Source organism: Solanum dulcamara, chromosome 12, assembly GCF_947179165.1.
Source record: "Solanum dulcamara chromosome 12, daSolDulc1.2, whole genome shotgun sequence".
NCBI lineage: Eukaryota > Viridiplantae > Streptophyta > Magnoliopsida > Solanales > Solanaceae > Solanum > Solanum dulcamara.
Genome location: NC_077248.1, coordinates 42540444 through 42549415, shown reverse-complemented (window position 1 = coordinate 42549415; position 8972 = coordinate 42540444).

The following is an 8972-nucleotide window of genomic DNA, read 5'->3' as shown; positions in this document are numbered from 1 at the left end:
GCTGATTGGGCCTGACCTTGTTCACCAAGCCATGGAGAAGGTGAGATTTATTCAAGATAGTCTAAAGACAGCCCAAAGCCACCAAAAATTTTACACCGATGTGAGGAGGAGAGACTTAGAGTTTAAGGTAGATGATTGGGTGTATTTAAAAGTGTCACCCATGAAGGGTGTCATGAGGTTTGGAAAGAAGGGGAAGCTTAGTTCTCGATATATTGGTCCTTACCAGATCTTGAGGAGGATTGGGAGTGTTGCTTATAAGTTGGAGTTGCCTTCAGAGCTAGCCTCTATTCATCCGGTATTCCACGTTTCGGTGTTAAAAAAGTACTTGGGCGATCCCTCGTTGGTAGTCCCCATTGATAGCATTGGAATTAAGGATAGCTTGTCTTATAAAGAGGTTTCAGTCCAAATTCTTGATCGCCAAGTTCGCAAACTGAGGAATAAAGAAGTTGCCTCAGTCAAAGTCCGGTGGAGAAACCAATTTGTTGAGGAAGCCATATGGGAAGCCGAGGAAGCCATAAAATCTAAATATCCCCATCGATTCGTGCCTACTGATGAGAATGTTGAAGGTAATGTTTATTTCCTTGATTTGAATACATTTGTGCATCTTGAGTTTTGATTGATAATTGATTGAGAACTTGACTGATTGAATGAATGAGTTTTGATTAGATTTGCACCCCGAGTCTATTCTTGATTTCTCATCATTCGAGGACGAATGATCCCAAGGGGGAGATAATGTAACACCCCTCAAATATTTTCCCTAAGATTCGGGCCTTCCTTGTACACCTGTGGGGCCCGTCGTCTTTAGTTCGAAGTATGTGCTCGAATTCAGATGAGTCCTTGAGAAACTAAAGTAGCGTTGGAGGTGATGTGGGGTCATAGAGGACCCCTAGGACCGAGCTAAGTCCAAAAGATCCGTCGTGGCTAAGTTTAGGATGAGTTTGTATAAGGGTCGACTTTTAACGACCCTATCTTTTGAAGGATGTCAATCTAGGTGGCCCACGACCTATTAAATTAAAGGTCATCAAGTCTTCTTTCCAACGCCACCAAGAACGTAAATTTTGGAGTTCGGAGTCAAAAGATATGATGATCCTAAGATGAATTAGCACGGCAGGAATTTTATTTTTAGCTTGGGTTGCAACTGCTGGGGAAATGGCCTTGGCGCTGTAAGGGCGCGATGCGCCACTATCGCGCCAGAAACATGCCTCAGTAGTTTGGTCCTTAGCGCGAAGCGCCACTAAAAGTTGTACAGGGTTTTTTAGGCCAAATTTCCAGAACCCAGAAAATATGGCCGTGGTGCTGTAAGGGCGCGACGCGCCACTATCGCGCCAGAAACATGCCTCAGTAGTTTGGTCTTTGGCGTGGCACGCCACTATGAGGTGTGCAGGGTTTAGGCGTATTCATCCTGGCGCTGCAATGGCGCGACGCGCCACTATCACGCCAGGTGCATTTTTAGCCTATTTTCAGAACTTTTAAGGAGGGGTAATTTGGGAACTTACCCAAGTTATATAGGTATTGCCCTTGGTCATTTTGGGATCAAAATTTCCAGTCTTCTTCTCCATTCTCAACAAAGATTTGTCCCAAGAGCTTCAAGGTTTGAGTCCTCCACTGAAGACCCAACATCAAGGTTTTCTCAAAGTCTTCACTAAGGTATGTAAGGCCATGTAAAATATGGGGTGAGTCCACCCATGAGCCCTACTCTTGCTTTGAGGTTAGATGTTCATAGAAATGGAGTTTTTTGGTATGGTTTATGCTTGTATGAACTCTGTCCCCGATTTATTTGATTCTATATGTGTTGATGTTGTTGAGCCAAGAAGTTCCTAAATGGAGCCTTTATGCGAGTATGAGTCGATGAAGATGAGTTATTAATTATATTTTATTGATCTTCTTAATTATGTGGATTATGATGAAGGATGCTATTTGCTTAAAATGTTGCTTATCTTAAATTGTTGACTTAAAGCCTTGGAGTTGTGATGAGTTTCAAAGATTGAGTAAATGGATAGAGGAAATGATTGGTTGTGCTTATATGTTGCTATAAATGTGCATTCAAAATTCTTTTGAAAGATATGACTGAGATTGACCAGATAGTATGATTGGAAAAGATTTGATCATGATAGAGTTGATGAGTTGACAAGGTTGTAATGAGACTTGTCGATATGATTTGATTGAATTGACCAGATGGCGTTTTATGAGCATTGAGTCTTAGGAGGAGTATCGAGCACCGATATTGGGCAAGAGTAAAGTCCATTCTCGAACCTAATAACTACGTCGCCAAACATAGGAGGGGATTGAACCGTTAAAGTCGGATGTTTCCCCAAAATATTTGTCCTAACATTATAGGACTTGGTTGGATTGGATCCATGATTGGTTGATTCGTTCATACCCTGGCAAGGTATGAACGGACGCGCCAACAACGTCGGTTTATTGTATTTTCACTGGCTCATAAGTGATGGTTGTCGGGTAAGAGAAACTCCCAAATAGGTCTTGATAGTACTCTGAGTCGGATTGAGTCGAATTGTATGTGATTGGTCCCGTATAAATCATATCCTTGTTTAGACTTAGGGCACTTGATTGAGTTGTTATTTCCCTTGAGTTGAGATTCCGAGTTGATTTGTTTTTCTCTGATGTTCGTTGTATTCGGCCATTTTACATACTCGTACATTCCATGTACTGATGCCATTTGGCCTGCATCATTTCATGATGCAGAGACAATTACTAGAGGTCATCAACCGGCGCTCTATTGAAGATCTACATACGCTCCCAGCTAGTTGTTGAGTCCTCCTAGTTCCCGGAGGATGTCGAGTCTTCTTGTACAATTTTGTTGTCATTTCCTTTAGTTTTATTATTGGTAGCCATGGACTTGTCATTGGCACCTCTTGGACTTAGATAGAGGCTTCATAGACTGGAGTGTGGGGAGATTGAACGGTTATTTTTTAGGAGTCTTATTTATGTGTTTGCTGAGTTGATAAATGTTTTGCCTTCGGCCTCATATTGTGAATAGCATTTTATTAATTAAGTTTCCGCTAAGAGAATGTGATTGAATAAATGTGTGACTGGACCAGGTGGTTCGCTCGAAGGTCAGAAATGGCCTTCGGGTACCGGTTACGTCTAGGGTACCCTCCCGGGGCGTGACAATTCATCCTCGAATGTTGAATTGATTTTGAATTCTCAATACTTTCTTAAGTGTTCTCTTAGTTAATTATGCCCTTCACATACCTCCTCCTTTTGTCGAATCACTTTAGTTAATTATAACACATTCCAGGTCTTTACATAATCATTCTTGTAAGACTTTCTCTTTTTGTTGCTTCCCGAAGTAATAACTTTATGTCATTGTCTTTACTCTTTTCTTTACTTTGTAGTCCATTGTCAGTTGTATTGATCTTCCGCTGAAATCTTACTTTTTTCTTTTGCTTATCTTTTAGTTATCCCCTCAAGGTATCATTTGTTTTATTTTACCTCTTAATTTTTAAATAAGCTTTTTATAATGCGTAGACGTCCCTCGTCGGTTGACTTTAATATCTCTATAGTATCGCATACCTCTGGTAACCTATGAACCCTTCATAGGTGCTACGAATAGAACGGAATTTCAAAGGGATTAACATTTTTGTACTCCAATATTCTTGCTTTACTCCGTTGTGATAGTCCATATTCCAAAATATTATGCATCATGTATCACTTTCTAACTTTCTCTTGAAGGTCTTAACCTATCATTTGCTTTTACTTCTTGATCTCAATTTTTGGGTTGGCTATCTATTAGCACTAGGGTTCCCTCATATTATGAACTTACTGTCATCCAATAACCAGTAACACTTGTTATGATTTTCTCGGTTAAGTCATTACATAATTTTATTTACCCTAACTGGCAATACTTTAGGCATATTACCTTGAGTCGTTTATCTATTTTTGACTAAAACTTTTTTATTGCCCCTTTACTCAAATTTGCTCTTAGTTTTCCTTCCATGCATCCTATTGCAATCTTTACATGAATATGTGTAGGTGCCTAAATCAACCTAGAAGATACCTTAACATCGCCACGCTAGTCTTTATGCAGACCCTATATTTTCTCTTACCTCTTTTAGTTAAGATCAGGGCTCAACTATGGCTTTTGACCTAATTACTAAATCTCTATAGTTTTGCCTCAAACCATCTCATACTTTTTTTTAATGTATCCATAATGTGCAATTACATTGACTGAATTCTTATTCTTTTTATCAAGTAATCACTTGATATCACCCTTAGCATACCAATTTTCATAGGTCGCATAATTATTCTTGTATAATTTATACAAAGTGTGTTCAATTCTAATCATAGTCTTTCCTTCTCCTGGCTTATTCTACTCTACATATCTTACTGTACTAACACCCACTTGCTATTTATTTGGTCATACTTATTTCCCTTCTTTCACTTACTATTTAATTTTCTCATATCCTACCATAGGAGAGATTTCCTATCCTTTATCCTTTGCTACCTATATGTCACAATATCATTAGCCAATAATTGTGTGGCCACTATCTTAACCTCTAATCCAGCATGACATTGCTATCCTTCATAAATTCTCTTAAGTTATTCATTACCATTCTTTTGTCATATTCTCTTTTTATAATTATTGACATTTTGATCTTATACTATCTTAGATATTAACCAATAATTCTCAGCACTAACTCAAATATTATCTGTGTTTCTATTCGTTTATTGCTGGCTTTTAGATCTTACTATCTTTTTCCAGCATGGAATCTCACTTGAAGTTTAAGTGTTCACATTAACGTGTTGATGTGGCAATTGATTTCATCTTACACTTGTATTTCTCTAATCCATTTCCCCCCTTTAGGGTGTACCTATATCATTATCTATTTCTATTCTAGTGGATGCCCCCATTTAAAATTTTCAAATTCATATGATTCTTTTCCAATACATTTGGTATACTGCACCAAATCCATGTCTCCCTGGATATCATCTATAACTTAGATTATCCATGTACGAAACCTTAACACAATCACAAGGTGATGATAATTCCCAATATCTAGTATAAAATCTAGTCTGATTGTTGGTATTCGAGTAATATAATTAATGTAGCAAGTTATCCAAAGCCACATTCTATTCATTCTAATTAGTAATTAGCTAGTGCTTCTAATTGTTTCAGATTCTACATTCGATAGCACTTATATTTTGATGATAAGTGTTCCAAGCTTTCTCATAATATTATTTTATCCCAATAAATATCACCTATTCCTCTAATAAACTCACAATACATCTATTATTTCACAAATCCACATTTTCTGTCCTCTAAGGATCTCACAATTTTTCGAGGTGTAGTGACATATACATAATACTTCTTTATGCCTCATGCGCTTTCACCCTTCTCGTGTACCCAACGCTTACTTCTAATCTTATCAAAATCATATCAAATTCATTTTAATAGGGGTCTTGTCTTATCACCTTTTCATCATACTACGCCTTCAGTTCGTAGCTATCTATTTCCCTTTTTGTTCTATACTCATAGTCAATTAATTAAATCTATCTTGGGTACTTCCTTTAGTATTCCCTTACCATTTCTCCCATCTATGTCTATCTTTGGTTCTGTGCTCAAGGCATCTTAGGCTACCTCTATATCCTTCGGAAAACATCACTTATGCATAACCCCTTTATTATTTTCAAAACATATTATGTTTATCCATGTTTATTCTTACCATATCAGCCATTTTGTAGTACTCATTCTACCTTGTGTTTTGTCTGTTCTTTCACCATTCTATCACTGATATTGTAACGACTCAACCTCATAGGCCATGATGGGTGCCCAAACTGGACACTCGCATATACTCCTGCTAACTATAAGTAAACCTGTCCCTTGTTTATGCTATAATGTATCGACAGGCATGATAACATATAAGCAGATGAGATTATCATAACATGTAGGGTCATCCCATAATAAAATCCCATGCGAGCTGACAAGGCTGCCGTGACAAAAGAGACGTCCCAAAACATTCTCCTTACAAGCACCACTGCACATATATATATATATAATCTATATATATGTCCACCAATCTCTAAGAGTAAGAACAGTAACGTAAGATTGGAAGGGCCCCCCACCATACCCATAACAAATAAATCTATACATCAAGGATTAGTACCAAAATCTAGGCTTCGGCACAATAGAGGACTTCTGATCTGCTGAGCGAGACTCCTACGCTGGCGAATTCCCAAAGTGTGTATCTGAACCTGCAAGCATGAAATGTAGCCTCTGGAAGAGAGGGGGGTCAGTACGACATATGTATTGAGTATACAAAGCATAACAGGAAGCATATCTGAAATAAAGATAGCCAGGGGGATAAATACTTTACTTAAGAAAAAATTGTACATGTACCTTGTGAATCATAAAAACATACATGCTCATATTATATCATATAGCTGGCCCTTTCAGGGACTCGGTGAATCATAACTATAGGACCATCATTGGGTCTGATGCCATCAACACCTTATCACATCACATCCTCATACATATATATATATACATACGTACCTGTCCCTCTAGTGAGGGACTCGGTGAGTCATTCATGTCATTGCATTATCATTTCCTCATATAGCGTACCTGACCCTTTAGTAAGGGACTCAGTGAGTCATTCAAGTTATTTCACTATCATGTCCTCATATAGAGTACCCGTCCCTTTAGTGAGGGACTCGGTGGATAATGCAGTGAACTGTGCACGATTACATACCCATCCCTTTAATGAGGGACTCGGTGGATAATACAGTAAACTATGCATGATTTCATACCTGGATTGGGACTCGGTTATAGAAGGGTTATGGTATACATGAGTAGAGTAGTAAGTAACCATATGTGATTTAAACCATCATTAGAGACTTGTTGAAATAATCAAAATGAACTATCAATCAAAAATTAAGACAATAGCCATAACAAGTACCTTTGGAGTGTCATTATGGTTTACATCAAAGTAGCACTTTTGGAATCATCTACTCGTATCAAGGCGTAATAAAATATCTTTTGGAAGTCAAGAAAATGGCCATATTAGTTAATTTGAGAATGGGGGATTCCTTGGGATCATATATACTTCGTCTATTTGTTTCATAAAGTTCATGCCAAATAAAAGAAGATTAACTTTACCTACTTACTACTTCTCAAGGTATAGAATAACTTAAGAAGCCATAGTTTAATTATTGGAAGAGTTATAGCTTAAAGGAGTGAATAAGAGTCATGCTTTATACCACACCATAAATTATATCAACTTAGGATGGTTGGACACTTTCACATGAACCGAGGCAAAAGGACATAAGTTCTAGGAAATTAAAAACATTAGCCATCCTAGTGTACTTAAGTATAAGAGCTTCTTGTAGACTTTGTACATTCTTCGTCCGTTGGCTTTATATGGGTCATGCCAAAAGAAGAAAGAAGATAAGCTTTACATACTCTCTACCTTCCCTCATAGAGTCATTATATACATATATCATACCGGTCCTTCATAAGCTCGGTATCATAACTTTCTCATTGCTTTACCATACCATCATATAACGTACCTGAGACATGATGGGACTCGGTGGGTAATCATAGCATTATAACATCGTACGTATGTCAAAGACATATCAAGAGGGAAGAAGGGTAGCTTTACATACTTATGCCAAAATATGCCAAGAGAAAGCTTCACATACCTTTTCAAGGATTAATTGAAATTCGGCTTGTATTGATACCTCCTTAAACTATTTGACCTTAAAGTAATACTAAGGCTAATATCCTTTCACTTTCCAATATCCCACTCTACAACCAAGTACTAATAGGAGGCATTTCCTATCCATTACCCTCGACTAGTTTGTTACTAGTTCCGAAGCTACCAAAAAATTGGGCAGCATTTCCCCTATAACTTCAACATCCCCGAGATTTTGACTTAGATAAAACATCAACAACCATACCAAAAACAACAACCAGCAGCATATTTACAAGTAAATCACTTCAACATTACACAATACAAGCTCCAAACAACTAGCTCCAAACTACGATAGCGAAATAGCATTTTAAAAATTTTATTTTGCAAAATCATTAATCATACCAAATAGAGGATCATGTGAATGAAACCAGAAGAAGCCACACCCTTTTTAAAATACTTTACATCCCTGCAACACACAACCCAACCAGCTGCAACCGCAGCACCAAACGACAACACACTATGTGACTTCGGTTTAGCTACTACGACCTTAAATTAGTTTGTTTCGAGCGTTTAGCATCCTTATGCAATTTTTACACTTAAAACCTTATTTCGGACATTTAATATACCTCATAAATACATCATAAACTCCAATTTGAAAGAGAAACCCTTACCTTGCCTGAAACTCATCAAACTCGTCGAAACTTGCCTTAGAAGTTCCTTTAGCGCGCCTAAAACTTTGTAGCTATTTGATAACGTTTTGGGCTTCTCCAAATCATAAATTTTCATTAATAACACCTTCATAATATTGTGGTTTATCATAGATAATTAGTTCACAGAACGAAATTGGGGAACTCATCTTTCCTCCTCAGAATAGTAGCTCTCTCTCTCTAGCTTCAAGTTTTCTCTTCTTTTCTTTTCTTGAATCTTATTTTGTTGATAAAGATGACTTATGATATAAGGATAAAATTAAAAAGTCATAAACATACATATATACGCAACTTTAGGGGGTGACACGGGTAAACCCCTAAGTGGTGGAACATTTCAAACCCTCATAGGCCAATGCACCCTCTCCTCCATCTAGGGGCTACCATATGGCAGAGAGGGGCCCACCCCCTTTGTTCAGTTGCTTCCATGTGGCACTCCCAGCTGCTGCCATGTGGAACTCCCTCATGCTGCCATATGTCACTCTCTTTTCCTCCTCGCAGATTCATAATCTCGTCTTACTTTACGAACCTATGTAATCCTTGCTACGTAAGCTTGGTATGCACTCAAGTAACTTGAGTATGTAAAATTTTTAAGTTGATAGCTTACGTAGGTAAG